Source organism: Vulpes lagopus, chromosome X, assembly GCF_018345385.1.
Source record: "Vulpes lagopus strain Blue_001 chromosome X, ASM1834538v1, whole genome shotgun sequence".
Lineage (NCBI taxonomy): Eukaryota > Metazoa > Chordata > Mammalia > Carnivora > Canidae > Vulpes > Vulpes lagopus.
The window spans coordinates 29,008,672-29,024,669 of NC_054848.1; positions in this window are offsets into that span (position 1 = coordinate 29,008,672).

Consider the following 15,998-nt stretch of genomic DNA (forward strand, 5'->3'; position numbering starts at 1 on the left):
TTTCTTTGCTGTTGAGTTTAATAAGTTCTTTATAGATCTTGGAAACTAGCCCTTTATCTGATAGGTCATTTGCAAATATCTTCTCCCATTCTGTAGTTGTCTTTTAGTTTTGTTGACAGTTTCTTTTGCTGTGCAAAAGCTTTTTATCTTGATGAAGTCCCAATAGTTCATTGTTGCTTTTGTTTCTCTTGCCTTCATGGGTGTATCTTGCAAGAAGTCACTGTGGCCAAGTTCAAAAAGGGTGTTGCCTGTGTTCTCCTCTAGGGTTTTGATGGAATCTTGTCTCACATTTAGATCTTTCATCCATTTTGAGTTTATCTTTGTGTATGGTGTAAGAGAATGGTCCAGTTTCATTCTTCTGCATGTGGATGGCCAATGTTCCCAGCACCATGTATTGAAGAGACTGTCTTTTTTCCAGTGGATAGTCTTTCCTCTTTTGTTGAATATTAGTTGACCATAAAGTTGAGGGTCCACTTCTGGATTCTCTATTCTGTTCCATTGATCTATGTGTCTTTTTTTGTGCCAGTACCACACTGTCTTGATGATCACAGCTTTGTAGTACAACCTGAAATCTGGCATTGTGATGCCCCCAGCTATGGTTTTCTTTTTAATATTCCCCTGGCTATTCAGGGTCTTTTCTGATTCCACACAAATCTTAAGATAATTTGTTTCAACTCTCTGAAGAAAGTCCATGGTATTTTGATAGGGATTGACAGGAATTTTTTAAGGCTTTCTCCCTTAAGTTAAAATTAAAACTACATACCTAGAGGGGAAGAAGCAAACCCAGAGGGGGGTTGATGGATTGGTCAACCCAGAATATCATTTAGGCTGCAACTCAGTTCCTTGAAGTATCAAAAACAACTGTTATTATCTTATAAATCTTTGCAAAACAAGAAATACAGCCTGAGAAACAATTCAAAATCCTTTAATCTGTCTTTTCACCAATCTCCAGACCTCCCCTGTTTATCTCAAAAGTCATATAAACTTTCTGGGAACTCTTATATAAATCAATTCCTATTTCTGAAACTGAAGGGGAAAAAAGGAAAAGAAACCTTTTTAAAAAATAAAATGGCTGTAGAAGCACCCTTGCCCAAAATCTACTCCATAGCTTCCACGTAACGTTACTTGTCAAGGATAGGTATAAATCTTAAGTGTCCTCTCCACAAATGTTAGTAGAAGAAAGGTTTAGCCATCTGAAGAGATGACATTAAATTCTATCTGCCAGAAAACCAGTCTGGATCCAATTGTTCTTTCATAAACTAGAGAGTTCTGCATTATCATACCTGTCTCATGACTGAAAATTTTAAAGAGTAATTATAAGTTTTTTGTTTGTGTTTGTCAGTATATATTGTAGATATATGGTATTTTTTACTGCCAGATGGTATTGCCAAAATTAATTTGTTAAAGAACTCTGTTTAATTGGCTTAAGGAAAATTAGGTGCTTATATTAATTCTCAAAATACAATAGCACTAATTAAATTCCACGTTCACATGATCTAAGATTAACCTTCAATAAAGCTAATTGAAATGTGTTGGTTTAATTAAAAGATGTTAGTTTTTATAATTGTCAGCATTAAAGGTAATACTTTTGTTCTACCTAGGTTTCCTAAAGTCAAATAAGCTCAGGTTCCCTCTATTACATAATTTGTCAGCAAGAAAGATAACGTAAAGATGATGGTTAGCTGTTTAATGTAATGAAATTTTCATGATTAAACATAATTATTAAGAATAAGTGAATTAAACGGAAAATAAGTTTATGTTTTTTAGCAATATTTGTGTCCACTTTGCAGTTTTCCCAAATCTTCTCTTTTTGGTTACTTAAAATCTTAAGAGTTTTGCTAAGATATATTACATGATGACTAGTCATTAGATATCTAGATCCTTTCTAATTCAGATAAAATAGTGAAAGAATAGTTACTACAGATAAGTTTAATCTACTTTTGGCTTTATACTACAGAGAAATTAAAAATACTTGGGCAAGTTAATAAACACACTTTGTGCTCTATTGAAAGACTGTACTGTGAAGAAGCATAGCTTCTAAAAATTATGAAATATAATAATGAATTATCCAATCTAACAAATCATGATGTAACAGTTCATAATTACTTACTACTTCATTTTCACTAAAAACTATAGTTTCTAAGAGTTAAGCATTCTAATAAAGGTAATGGACTGGAAATAATATGGGAAACAATTGTATGCAAGGGAAGATAGTGTGTTTGCTTTAAAAAGCGGGTATGAAGAATGGGAATACACTCTAAAACTAGAAGGTATAATGCTAAGTGAAATAAGTCAGAGAAAGACAAACATCATATGATTTCACTAATAGTAGAATTAAAGAAACAAAACAAATGAACAAATTAAAGAGACAAAAACTGATGGTTAGAGAGAGAGAACAACCTGATGATTATCAGAGGGGAGGTGGTGGGTTAAAAAGGTGATAGGAATTAAGGAGTACACTTATCCTGATAAGCACAGAGTAATTCACAGAATTACTGAATCACTATATTATACACCTGAAACTAATATAACTGTATGTTAATTATACCAGAATTTAAAAATAAATATTTTTTATAAAGAATGGGAATATATTTTTATTGAGGATAAAGAAAATAACTTTGTCCTAAAATGAAACTGGTTGTTTAGAGAGAGAAAACTGGGGACAAATCTAAATGTAAAAATGTTGCAGAAAGTTTGTGAGAAAGAAATCTTTGGAAAAGAACTTTATGCATGGTCATAACTAAGACTGGAATGAATAAGGTTAAATATCAAAAGTACAGTGACATAAGATTGGAATGTGGCTTTTTTCTCTAATATGACAATTTTCTTAGATTTTTGGTCTACTTTTAATAAATTGTAAACAAATATTTTTATATTTAATGTAATCTAACTAGAAACAAAGTTTGTTTTGTTTTTCATCAGATCTTTGATTTCTTATGAAAATTGATTTTTCTCAATGTTTAAAAGACCTAAATTTGCTAACAACTATATAACCTACATTTGCCTTTAGAATATCAGAATCTTTTATTGTCACTGGGTTAAATAAATAATTGTTAACTTTGCAATGATCTGTAATTCTTTTTCTTAAGATTTTATTTATTTATTCATGAAAGAGAGGAGGGGGGCAGAAACACAGGCAGAGGGAGAAGCAGGCTCCATGCAGGGAGACTGACCTGGGACTGTATCCCAGGTCTCCAGGGTCAGGCCCTGGGCTGAAGGTGGCGCTAAACCACTGAGCCACCTGGGCTGCCCATTGATCTGTAATTCTATTTAGGTATGTGCTTTTAAAGCATTTTTAATGTTTTAAAAAACATTTTGACAAACTTTCCAAATTTCAAATTCTAAGTGAAGTCTTTTTTGACTAATTAGGCTTGTTTATTTGCTATCTCAAATTACATAGGAAGCATTGTCAGATAAGTGATGATAAACATTCTTAGGTTATATTGTATGGGTAAATGCTATTAATATAACTGCTCCAGAAATTATATGAAATTCCTTAAGTTCCGATATGTCTTGTTATAACATCCTCACTTAAATTCTAACTACTGAAGTGCTGTGTGTCATGCAAATATTTCCTTGTAAACTGCACTATGATGAACTCATATCACATCTTTAACCATGGTCACTTTTTGTTTTTTTTTGTCATTTACAGTTATTGTTTGACTCCAAACATCTTGCAAATATGTTTTCACTTTAAGGAGATTAATGGAAAGGGCTTTTGACATCGATATGGATTTCTGATACTGTTAAGGTCATAAAATTAAACTAAGTAAGAATTTCTGGAACTAGTTGGAACAGTTGAATCAAACACAGCAAGAATTAGTAACATGGTGCTGAATGAATTGAAAAAGATTACTATATTTTTTATGATTCTTGCTTGAAACACTGTTGGTTCTCTCATGTTTGCTCTTCCATATTTAAGGAAATTTTTCTAAGATATCTATGACTTACAGAAATTTGATAAAATATTCTATTGTGGGGCAGCCCCGGTGGTGCAGCGGTTTAGTGCCACCTGTGGCCCGGGGTATGATCCTGGAGACCCTGGATCGAGTCCCATGTCGGGCTCTCTGCATGGAGCCTGCTTCTCTCTCTGCCTGTGTCTCTGCCTCTCTTTCGCTCTCTCTGAATAAATAGATAAATAAATCTTAAAAAAAAAAGAAAAAAATATTCTATTGTGAACAAATTGGAACATTTCTATTTTCTCCCTACCTGAATCCTCCAGAAATCAGAAATTCAGTGAGTATGCAGTCTATCATGGCAATTATAGTTATTTGCTTAAGTTCAATAATAATCTGTTCTCCTTATAACAGGACACCATTGGTTCTATTACCAAGGCTTTGACTGGAATGTTGTATTTGAGAGAGAAGTTATAGATGCAAATATGACCATATAGTTTTAAGGAACTGAGGTTGACTTCATGGAGCCAATAAAGCCCCTTGGAAAAATCTGCTTGGTACCTTGCTTACAGGGTTCTTGAGAGCCTTATCAGGTGAGTAAGGAAGGTCACTTGATAGCAGGCTTAGTAACCTCAGAATATTCTGGGGATCTTGAAAAGAAAGGAAGTAAGCCAAATCTATAGGTATTAGAGGTGAGTCTAATGGTAAGTATTTGGCTTGGCTTTTTAACTTCTAGAGGCTATTAAAAGTTCACTCTGATATTCCCTAGAATTTCCAGCAAAGCAGATTTGAAAAGAACCTATAGGGTCAATCACTATTCTTGCTGCATTCATGTAAGTAATCAGACCGAGTTTGTGGAAACTTAATTTTTAAACAAATTAGTCTTAAGTTAGGTATCTTGGTGGAAATTAGGGTGATTTTAGAGAGAAAACCTTCCTTCAGTAACACATCTAGATCTGATTAACTGTCTCTGAATGTTTGTTTTTTTGCTGACAAAATGGGTCTAGGATCTGAATTCTTCTGATTTCCTTGAATACCTGGCTATGACTCTCTAAACTACGTTTTCCAACTTAATCTCATTCTTTTTTCTTCATTTTTAAAATTTGCACTTTTAAAAAGGCTTTTAAATTCCACTTAGCTAACAGAGTGTAATATTAATTTCAGGTGTACAATAGTGATTCAACACTTCCCTACATCACCTGGTACTCATCACAAGTGCTACTCTCTATTTCCAATCATCTATTTCACCACCAGCCCCTCATTCTTGACTTGAAATCACTGAAAAAAACAAAGCTGCCATTCAGTTTGCAGAAGCCCTGCAAACTGAAGCTAGAAACTTGAGGTTAACTTCAGAGAAATTGCCACATCAGTCCATTCCTATACATGATCGCCATGCCTATTGCTGTTTTGGCCTCTCAGAAAAATCCCCAGAGACATTGTAGCTGCAGACTAGGAAAATCTGTCCAATTGCCACTGTCTTCCCTCACTCCATCTGAAGATACTTTGAGCCTGACATCTAGTGATCTTCTCACTAGCAGTACTCAGAATGCAGACGCTAGGTTTATAATTTGCTCCAATTTAACTTGTGTTTTTCTTTTATTTCCATAAGAAACACCTTCTTCTATTCATTACCTGAACTTTGAGAGCCCACTTACAGGACTACCTCCTAAAATGAGACAACTATGTAACTGCACTGACCTATTTTCAAGACTAAGACTGGTTCATGAGATATGGATCAGACTTATTACCTAAGGTTCAGAACAGAATAAATTCCAGCTACTAGGGAACAATGTTGACCTGTGATATTTTACTAAACACAAAGAAATCTTGTCAAAAGGATAGAATGTTAATTTGTAACCATACCACAATTGCTTTTCAATTAAAAGTTATTCCAGATAATAGATGGATTAGTATGGATAACTTCGTTTTGGCAGATTGAGTCAGAGGGCTCCACTAGGCTGGGAATAAGCTAATCAAACCAAATATCTTCCTTACACGACCCAAAATCCAGTAGCAGAGAAATATTTGGCTAAATGATTTAGTTCTGAAATTCTTCCCTTAAATAAATAGATTCTAATTTTTCTAACCATTTTACTGTTAACATGATGTCTATACAATCTGTTAGCCTTTTGTATGTAACGGTCTATAAAGATGGACCTTAAGCCAGTAACAGTAAAATATGTGGACACTATAAATGACATGTATAGTTCCATATAAAGGTTGATGATTTATACGTAGGTACAGTGAAACATCTTTGTCTATAAATATCCTAAACTTGAGCAAATTTATTTATTTTTTTAAAATTTATTTTTATTTTATTTATTTAACTTGAGCAAATTTAGAAGTTTAGAGATGATCATCCTTTTTGGGATATGCTTACCTCACATATATCAGAACAACTAGGAATGAGTCTTCCTAGTGTTATGGGACAAATACATAATTGGTCACCACTGTCTCCCATAGGTTATTATTTTACCAAAAGGAGGAAATGTGCACTAAAACTGCAGTGATTGATATCAGCCTCTTATGACCTCTCAAGTGACCTAAAAAAAAAAAAAAAGACCAGAAAACCCGTTAAGTGAAAGCATGCAGTCAATATTTTTGAACAATCAGATATGATAGAAACGTAATGTATTAAGATGACCTAATGGTCTTTCATGTGGAAATCAATATACCTCAGTTTTTACAACAAAACAAATCATACCTTGTAATGCTCAATTATACCTTGGAGAACTGCTTCCAAGCATGCATACCTCTTCCCCTTTTCAATATAATACCCTGTAAACTAAGCTTCAGAGCAATTTTTTTCAGAGCAATGTGAAATATTGTCTTCCAGACTAGCCCTGTTGTCTTTTAGCCCTCAGTAAGACAACAAATAAAACATTAACTAATCTACTTTGAGGTTGGCTTTTTTTTTCAGTCAACAATGCCTAATTGAAAATGTAATTCATTCAATTCAGGAAATTCTTGGGTCTGTTGCTCACAAAATATGGAAACATGTAATCATAATTGCATAATTTAAAATCATAAAAGGCATCTGGTCTCAATTTACAGTATATAAAGTGATTTAATGTGTTCATTGAAGAATTGCATTCCTTATTCTTTTGGAAGTATCACTTTTTTTTCAATTAAAGATAAATAATATATCCTTTTATTGTATGAGCAATCGATATTTTATTAAAAGCCTTGTAAAAGAAATATATTCTTTTCTAATAATCAGTTATTAAGGATAATTTTAAAGTTCACTTATAGAATTATATTCAAATAAATAGCTTCTTCCTGGATGTCAAGTAATTTTGGGTGATGAGCACTGAGGGGGCACTGGATGGGATGAGCACTGGGTGTTATATAATATTTTGGCAAATTGAACTCCAATAAAAAATATACAAAAAAAAGAAATAATTAAAAATATTTTTAAACAACTGATTTCTCTATCAATGAAATGTATGGTATACTATTTCAATTTTCTTAAAATAAGAATAATTACTCTTAAATCTATGTTTTATTTGCCATGGGCAAAATGGATCAGATTTAATGAAAAATAGAATAAATCCAAATAGTTCATATTGAGGCTGAAGTTCCTGCTGTGAAGGACATGTTGGAAGCTGGTATTCTAGACACTTACTTGGGAAAATACTGGGCTATCAAGCTGGCTACGAATGCTGCCATCACTGTCCTTAGAGTGGATCAGATCATCATGGCAAAAGCAGCTGGTGGGCCCAAACCTCCAAGTGGGAAGAAAGACTGGGATGAAGACCAAAATGATTGGCTTAGTTTTTTACTGTAGGTGAAGACTACATTTGTAGTAGTAGTCTAGGAATTGCCTGATGTTTTCATATTTTACTTAAGTTAAGAAGTGTTTTGTGTTTATATCCTCAGCTGGATGATAAAATAAACATGTTGTTGCTGTCAAAAAAAAAATTCTGATAATCAAAGAGGAAAAAAACAAAAGAGTAAGCAAATACACAATATTTTTTCTTAATTTTTGTTCATTCTGGCAGTATATAAAGTATAATTATAAAGACAGGAGAATATATATATATATATATATATATATATATATATATATACCAATGTTTATATATATATAAAATAATTTCAGTACTTCAAAAAGGAATACTTCCAATACTCGGTCTACGAGGCCAGCATCACCTTAATTCCAAAACCAGACAAAGACCCCACCAAAAAGGAGAATTACAGACCCCTATCCGTGATGAACACAGATGCAAAAATTCTCAACAAGATACTAGGCAATAGGATCCAACAGTACATTAAGATTATTCACCATGACCAAGTAGGATAAATCCCGGGATGCAAGGCTGGTTCAACACTTGTAAATCAATCAATGTGATACAGCCTATCAACAAGAGAAAAAACAAGAACCATATGATCCTCTCAATAGATGCAGAGAAAGCATTTGACAAAATATAGCATCCATTCCTGGTCAAAACTCTTGAGAGTGTATGGATAGAGGGAACATTCCTCAGCATCTTAAAAGCCATCTATGAAAAGCCCACAGCAAATATCATTCTCAATGGGGAAACACTGGGACCCTTTCCCCTAATATCAGGAACACGACGGGATGTCCACTCTCACCCCTGCTATTGAATGTAGTACTAGAAGTCCTAGCCTCAGCACTTAGGCAACAAAAAGAAATAAAATCCTTTCAAATTGGCGAAGAAGAAGTTCAACTCTCTGTCTTTGCAGATGACATAATACCGTACAGAGAAAACCCAAAAGACTGCACCCCAAGATTGCTAGAACTCATACAGCAATTTGGTAGCGTGGCAGGATACAAAATCAATGCCCAGAAATCAGTGGCATTTCTATACACTAACAATGAGACTGAAGAAAGAGAAATTAAGGAGTCAATCCCATTGACAATTGCACCCAAAAGCATAACATACCTGGGAATAAACCTATCCAAAAAGGTAAAGGATCTATGCCCTAAAAACTATAGAACACTTCTGAAAGAAATTGAGGAAAACCCAAAATATGGAAAAATATTCCATGCTCATGGATTGGAAGAATTAACATTGTGAAAATGTCAATGCTACCCAGGGCAATTTACACGTTTAATGCAATCCCTATCAAAATACCATGGACTTTGTTAAGAGACTTGGAACAAATCATCTTAAGATTTGTGTGGAATCAGAAAAGGCCCCAAATAGGCAGGGGAATATTAAAAAAGAAAACCAGAGTTGGGGGCATTATAATGGCAGATTTCAGGTTGTACCACAAAGCTGTGATCATCAAGACAGTGTGGTACTGGTACAAAAACAGACACATAGATCAATGGAACAGAATAGAGATCCCAGAAATGGCCCCACAACTCTATGGTCAACTAATATTCGACAAAGCAGGAAAGACTATCCACTAGAAGAAAAAACAGTCTCTTCAATAAATTGTGCCGAGAAAATCAGACATCCACATGCAGAAGAATGAAACTAGGCCATTCTCTTACACCATACACAATGATAAACTCAAAATGGATGAAAGATCTAAATGGGAGCCAAGAATTCATCAAAATCGTGGAGGAAAACACAGGCAACACCCTTTTTGAACTTGGCCACAGCAACTTCTTGCAAGATACATCTATGAAGGCAAGAGAAACAAATGAAAAAATGAACTATTGGGACTTCATCGAGATAAAAAGCTTTTGCACAGCAAAAGAAACTGTCAACAAAACTAAAAGACAACCTACAGAATGGGAGAAGATATTTGCAAATGACGTATCAGACAAAGGGCTAGTTTCCAAGATCTATAAAGAACTTATTAAACTCAACAGCAAAGAAACAAACAATCCAATCATGAAATGGGCAAAAGACATGAACAGAAATCTCACAGAGGAAGACGTACACATGGCCAACAAGCACATGAGAAAATGCTCTGCATCACTGGCCATCAGGGAAACAGAAATCAAAAGCACAATGAGATCCCACCTCACACCAGTGAGAATGGGGAAAATTAACAAGGCAGGAAACAACAAATGTTGGAGAGGATGCGGAGAAAGGGGAACCCTCTTGCACTGTTGGTGGGAATGTGAACTGGTGCAGCCACTCTGGAAAACTGTGTGGAGGTTCCTCAAAGAGTTTAAAATAGAACTGTCCAATGACCCAGCAATTGCACTGCTGGGGATTTACCCCAAAGATACAGATGCAGTGAAAGAGTGGAACACCTGCACCCCAATGTTTATATCAGCAATGTCCACAATAGCCGAACTGTGGAAGGAGCCTCGGTATCCATCGACAGATGAATGGATAAAGAAGATGTGGTCTATGTATACAATGGAATATTACTCAGCCATTAGAAATGACAAATACCCACCATTTGCTTCGACGTGGATGGAACTGGAGGGTATTATGCTGAGTGAAATAAGTCAATCGGAGAAGGACAAACATTATATGGTCTCATTCATTAGGGGAATATAAATACTAGTGAAAGGGAATAAAGGGGAAAGGAGAAAAAAATAAATGGGAATTATCAGAAAGGGAGACAGAACATGTAAGACTCCTAAGTCTGGGAAACAAAGTAGGGGTGGTGGAAGGGGACGAGGGCGGGGGGTGGGGGTAACTGGGTGGCGGACACTGAGGTGGGCACTTGATGGGATGAGCACTGGGTGTTATTCAGTATGTTGGCAAATTGAACACCAATAAAAAAATAAATTTATTATTAAAATTAGAAAAAAAGATAGAAACGACAAATACCCACCATTTGCTTTGATGTGGATGGAACTGGAGGGTATTATGCTGAGTGAAATAAGTCAATCAGAGAAGGACAAACATTATATGGTCTCATTCATTTGGGGAATAGAAAAAATAGTGAAAAGGAATAAAGGGGAAAGGATAGAAAATGAGGGAAAATATCAGTGAGGGTGACAGAACATGAGAGACTCCTAACTCTGGGAAAGGAACAAGGGGTAGTGGAAAGGGAGGTAGGCAGTGTGTTGGGGTGACTGGGTGATGGGCAGTGATGGGGCATTTGACGGGATGAGCACTAGGTGATATGGTATATGTTGGCAAATTGAACTCTAATAAAAATAAATAAAAAATAAAATAAAGTACTTTCAAAATGAAATAAGGTTGTATATGATAGACACTGGAGAGCTATTTTGTGCAAGCATTCCCTGCATGTTTCTGTTAATCACTATCTTGAAAATATGAGATCCTTTCCTCCCTTTACATTTCCATCAAGCAGAATGTGCAGCAACATGTGTTGTTCAGTGTTCAATGTTAGGGGCTCTGGGGGTGGCCAAACTGGCCTATCTCCCTTGTAACATGGTGTTCAGGTAGTTGAAGTTGATCTCCTCGAAACACTGGTCATGCAAGGCAGGTAAGGGCCACTGATAGTTGTTATGGTATAAAAATTTGCTGCAAGTAAATCCCAATAGTAGATGCTTTGTCCAGTCAGCTGCCCCTGGACTCCCTGTATGTACATTTCCCCAATAAACCTATGTCTTGATCACTGTCTCCAGGTTATGCTTTGGCCTCACACCATCATGCACCCTAGGTTTAGAGTCTGCTGCAGTGATTTCTAGTTATTTGGAGGGTGAAGAATTTGAACTTGAAATATGTAATTTTCAATGACATCATTAAAACATGAGATCATAATTAAAATTTTTTTTATGAATTACAAGACTACAGAAAATGTGACACAAAAATACCACATAAACTAAAACAGATTCTTAATTATTCAAGTAAGAAGGAAAAAAATCTCTAGGTAATACCACAAACATAGTAATTTTGAACAAACATCTTGATGAAGGTTGCTATTTAAACATAAAGAAATACAAATATCCATATATTACAAAGAAAAGACAGTATATCCATAAAACAGCCTTAAAATTTATAAAATATTAACATAGCATCACTATGAGAGAATAATGAGACTCCAGGAAATGAGAAGATGAGAAAATTCTTAGTTTTAAGGAATATTGCATAGATCATTTTTTAAGGTCTGTCATTTAAAAGAGATAAAAAGCCAAAGAGAATGGAAAGTTGTAGGTATAAAGATAGAATAAAGACATTGTAACATATTGCCAACCCAAAAAGCTGGTGAAGGCATACCTACAATTATCTTTAAGAACAAAAACTTGCCAGAAAAATATAACAATCCTGAATAGTGAACACTATTGTAGACTGGGCAGGTCTACCAGATCCTTCATCGTCAGTACTGAAGCACTCATTCTCCAAGTTTGGGGAATATTAGTAGCTCATGGCTTGCAGGTGAGTCCATCTTCTTATTATTGCCCTCAACTAAAGAGTGTTGTCTTTCGAGGTCACACCTACATCCAATTATGGGTCAGTGAAGAATATAAAAGCCCAGTTTCCTTTCCTACCTTAGGACTCTTCTGCAGGATCTGTCCTAGCCTCAGAGCTCCTTGTGGAATTAGCTGAGCCCTTTGCTGTGACTGCATCACAGACCATTTTGTCCCTCTGCTAAATACTACTTACTTCAGCCCTCCACAAGTGATGACATTTTTTTTTAATTTTTATTTTTGATAGTCACAGAGAGAGAGAGAGAGAGAGAGAGAGAGGCAGACACAGGCAGAGGGAGAAGCAGGCTCCATGCACCGGGAGCCCGATGTGGGATTCGATCCCGGGTCTCCAGGATCGCGCCCTGGGCCAAAGGCAGGCGCCAAACCGCTGCACCACCCAGGGATCCCCACAAGTGATGATATTAAGAATAAATCCTGAGTGGTAATCTCCATCTCAGAGTTTCCTTTCAAGGGGATCTGAACTATAGCAGTTGGTGCCTGCAATGTTGCCAGAAAGCGGATGCTAAGGTGATACTATAAAATTGATCACCTGTGGCTCAACTAACAAGGAGCTCTCCCTCACTGGTAGAAGATGGAGCCCTGATAACACCTGGCACCCGGTATCATTCCAAAGGTTAAAGCTTTCTGCCATGGTGACCTGGAATGCTGTTCCATGAAAGGGCACACACTAGCTGGGGTAAGGGATCAGGCATAAGATAAGAAAAGAAGAGTTAATAGTATAAGAATAATGGAATTAGATGGCTATTTCCAGAGGCAATAAATGCTTGGAAGAGACACAATGAAAGGCTGAGAGTAATTAATCAGAACGGAAGGATAAGTGTGATAATTTAAAAAGCCTCATTAGCAGCACTATAGAATTTTTTTATTAATTTTTATTTATTTATGATAGTCACACAGAGAGAGAGAGAGAGAGAGAGAAGCAGAGACATAGGCAGAGGGAGAAGCAGGCTCCATGCACCAGGAGCCCGACGTGGGATTCGATCCTGGGTCTCCAGGATCGTGCCCTGGGTCAAAGGCAGGCGCTAAACCACTGCGCCACCTAGGGAATCCCTAGCAGCACTATAATGCATTTAATTCCCTGCTAGAAGAGGAAAGAATAAGTTGAGGACCAATTCCAGGCCAAGAGTAGCAGAGGTTAAGATTCATTTGACTTCTCAACTCGAGGAGATCTGCTATGGAAGAGTGGGTTCCCTTATTGGGAAAAGTTGGACCATGAGTATGATATAGGAGACATCTAAACTGATGCACTTGAAAATCTTGAATCTCCCTAGTCCCTTGAATCCACTGGGTGTTCTGAAGAAGCCTACTCCTTCCTATTGAAATCCATCACTTACCCTTTTTCTGAAGATGATACAGAGGCCTCTGCCTTATAAGCAAACCGTATCCCCTTCAGAATATATTTCTACCACTCATCCTCATCATTAGATCAAAAACTGGAGTTAAGTTCCATTATCACTTGGCCAGAGAAATGTTGGGCTTCCTGAGAAAAAGATCATATTCCAAAGGAGCTGCATGGCTGCATGGTCTAGCCACTATATACCAACAAAAGTCAGAAAAGTATTTTTCGAACTGGATTTTGAATGTGCTGGATGAAGGGGATAGGAGGGCTGGACACAAACTTGAGTAAGAGAGTCTATTTCCCAGAGTACAAAACTTAACACACAAGAAAAGACCCTGGAAGAGGTACTGACTTACTGCTAACATGACGCATTAATTTGGAGAAGTTCTGTTGGGTCATGCCAAGCGAAGCAGAAATGTTAGAAATGCCGTGACAAAGAGTGGAAGAAGCTAACAAAAGTCTATGAGAAAAAGGACATGCTAGAGAGGTATGTTATATAAGGATGGAAAATCACCAGATAATTTTGTCACATGGGAAGCCCAGATAATTTTCTGGGTTTATCAGAGCATCAAGGAATGCTCTAGTCAGAGGGGCAATTGTCTCGTTGTATCAGTTCAGTGGTGGTAATCTTCAATCATCTTAGGCTGATTCCAGAAGATTCTTTTACTGAAATGAGCTATCTGATAACAGTGAGAATGATAGTTTTCAAAATAAGAGACCATAAGACTGTGTTTAAACATTGGAGGCAAAGTTGGCATAGTTATTTTAATAGTGAAGTCAGAGTGACAACAATGGTGCCTTCACCTACAGAGATTTATAGAGATAGTTACTGAAATATAACATTCTTATAAACAAGAAAAAATGAGCAACCAATAAGGGCATTAATCAATTTATAAAACTAGAATAAATAAAAGATGGATAATCAAAAGGCAAAACAGGCACCCCAATAAATGTCATAATCCTTTGCCTAGTTCCTGAATCATCACCAGATTTTGGACCACAAACCCACTGATTGAAGGAGAATCTGGTTCCTCATGAGAAAGGATTCTAGAACAGGGGAATATGTTCCTAATTCATTCCCCCAAAGACCTATATTGACCTACTTAGGTAATTGCGCCCTGGTAAAAGAGAAACATTCAAATGATTAATGTACTCTTAGACATTTAGTCTGAGTTTTTATTGATACTTTGGAGACCTGATACATCATTATGCCACACCTGTTGGAACAGGAGTATATAGAGACCAGGAAATACCTAGAATTCTGTCCCAGTAAGGCTTAGAAAGTTCACTGTGTTCAAGTACCTACATGTTTGTTATTTCCCTATCCCCAAAATTTATAATTTAAGTGGATATACTTGGGGATTGGCATAAATCCCATATTAGTTTTCTAATATGGGATTTCTGAGCAGTAAGACCTAAGTGAGGTGTGAGGTGAGGTAACTTGGAAACATCCTCCACTACCCCCTGCTCAAATCCAGCTCTCTAAGGTAGAAAAATAGATATAGATGTATGCTTGTATCTCTGCATATATATATATAAACATCCAGGGGGAATGCAAATGATCTGTGTCAATTATATATACCTAAAGGTTGCAGTGGTTGTGGTTCCCATCATATTTCCATTAATTCACCAGTCTGGATGCTCAACATCTAGACAAATTCTGGATAATGTGTTAGTGAAACAACAAATACAACCAAGTATTAGCCCCCATTACAGCTGCTTATACAAGTATGTTGTTCTTGCTAAAGCAGGTTAATATGGTCTCGGTACATGTGGCGATTAATCTCAATACTGGATTCTCTTCCATCCCTGTCAGAAAGAGTCCACACTTACTCGGAATAGAAGCTCCTGTACCTTCTTTTATAAAATGGAGTAGAAGCGGATCATCTGGACAAACTGCAGAATATCATATTAGTTCACCACATCAATGATATGTTAATTGGACCAGATTATCAAGAAGTGGAAAATACTTTAAAGGTGCTTATAAGGCATGTACCCTCCACAGGGTAGAAGGTAAGATCCATGGGGATTCAAGATCCTGGGATATCAGTAAAGTTTGAAAGCGTCCATTGGTCTAGGGCATGTTGAGGCTTCTTCTCCAAAGAACAAATAATCTCATCTTACACATTCTATGACTAACAAAGTAGTATAGTGGCAGGTAGGCCATTTTGGATTGTGGAACCAGTTTATACCATGCAAATAGCAATGACAATAGAAACATAGTAGCAATAAATATATCAAACAAAATATACATATCAAGCAAAATATACATAGAATGTTACTTGAGGTAAAGTGATTAATTTTATAATGATAAAAGGATTAATCCATCAGGAAGATACAACAATCATATGTGCATCTAACCCACTACCAAATAGATGAGGAAAAAACTGGCAAAATGAAAGAATGGACAATTCAGCAATAATTGAAAGTTCAACACACCCATTCAGTAATATATGATAACAACTATGCAGAAGATATACAAGAA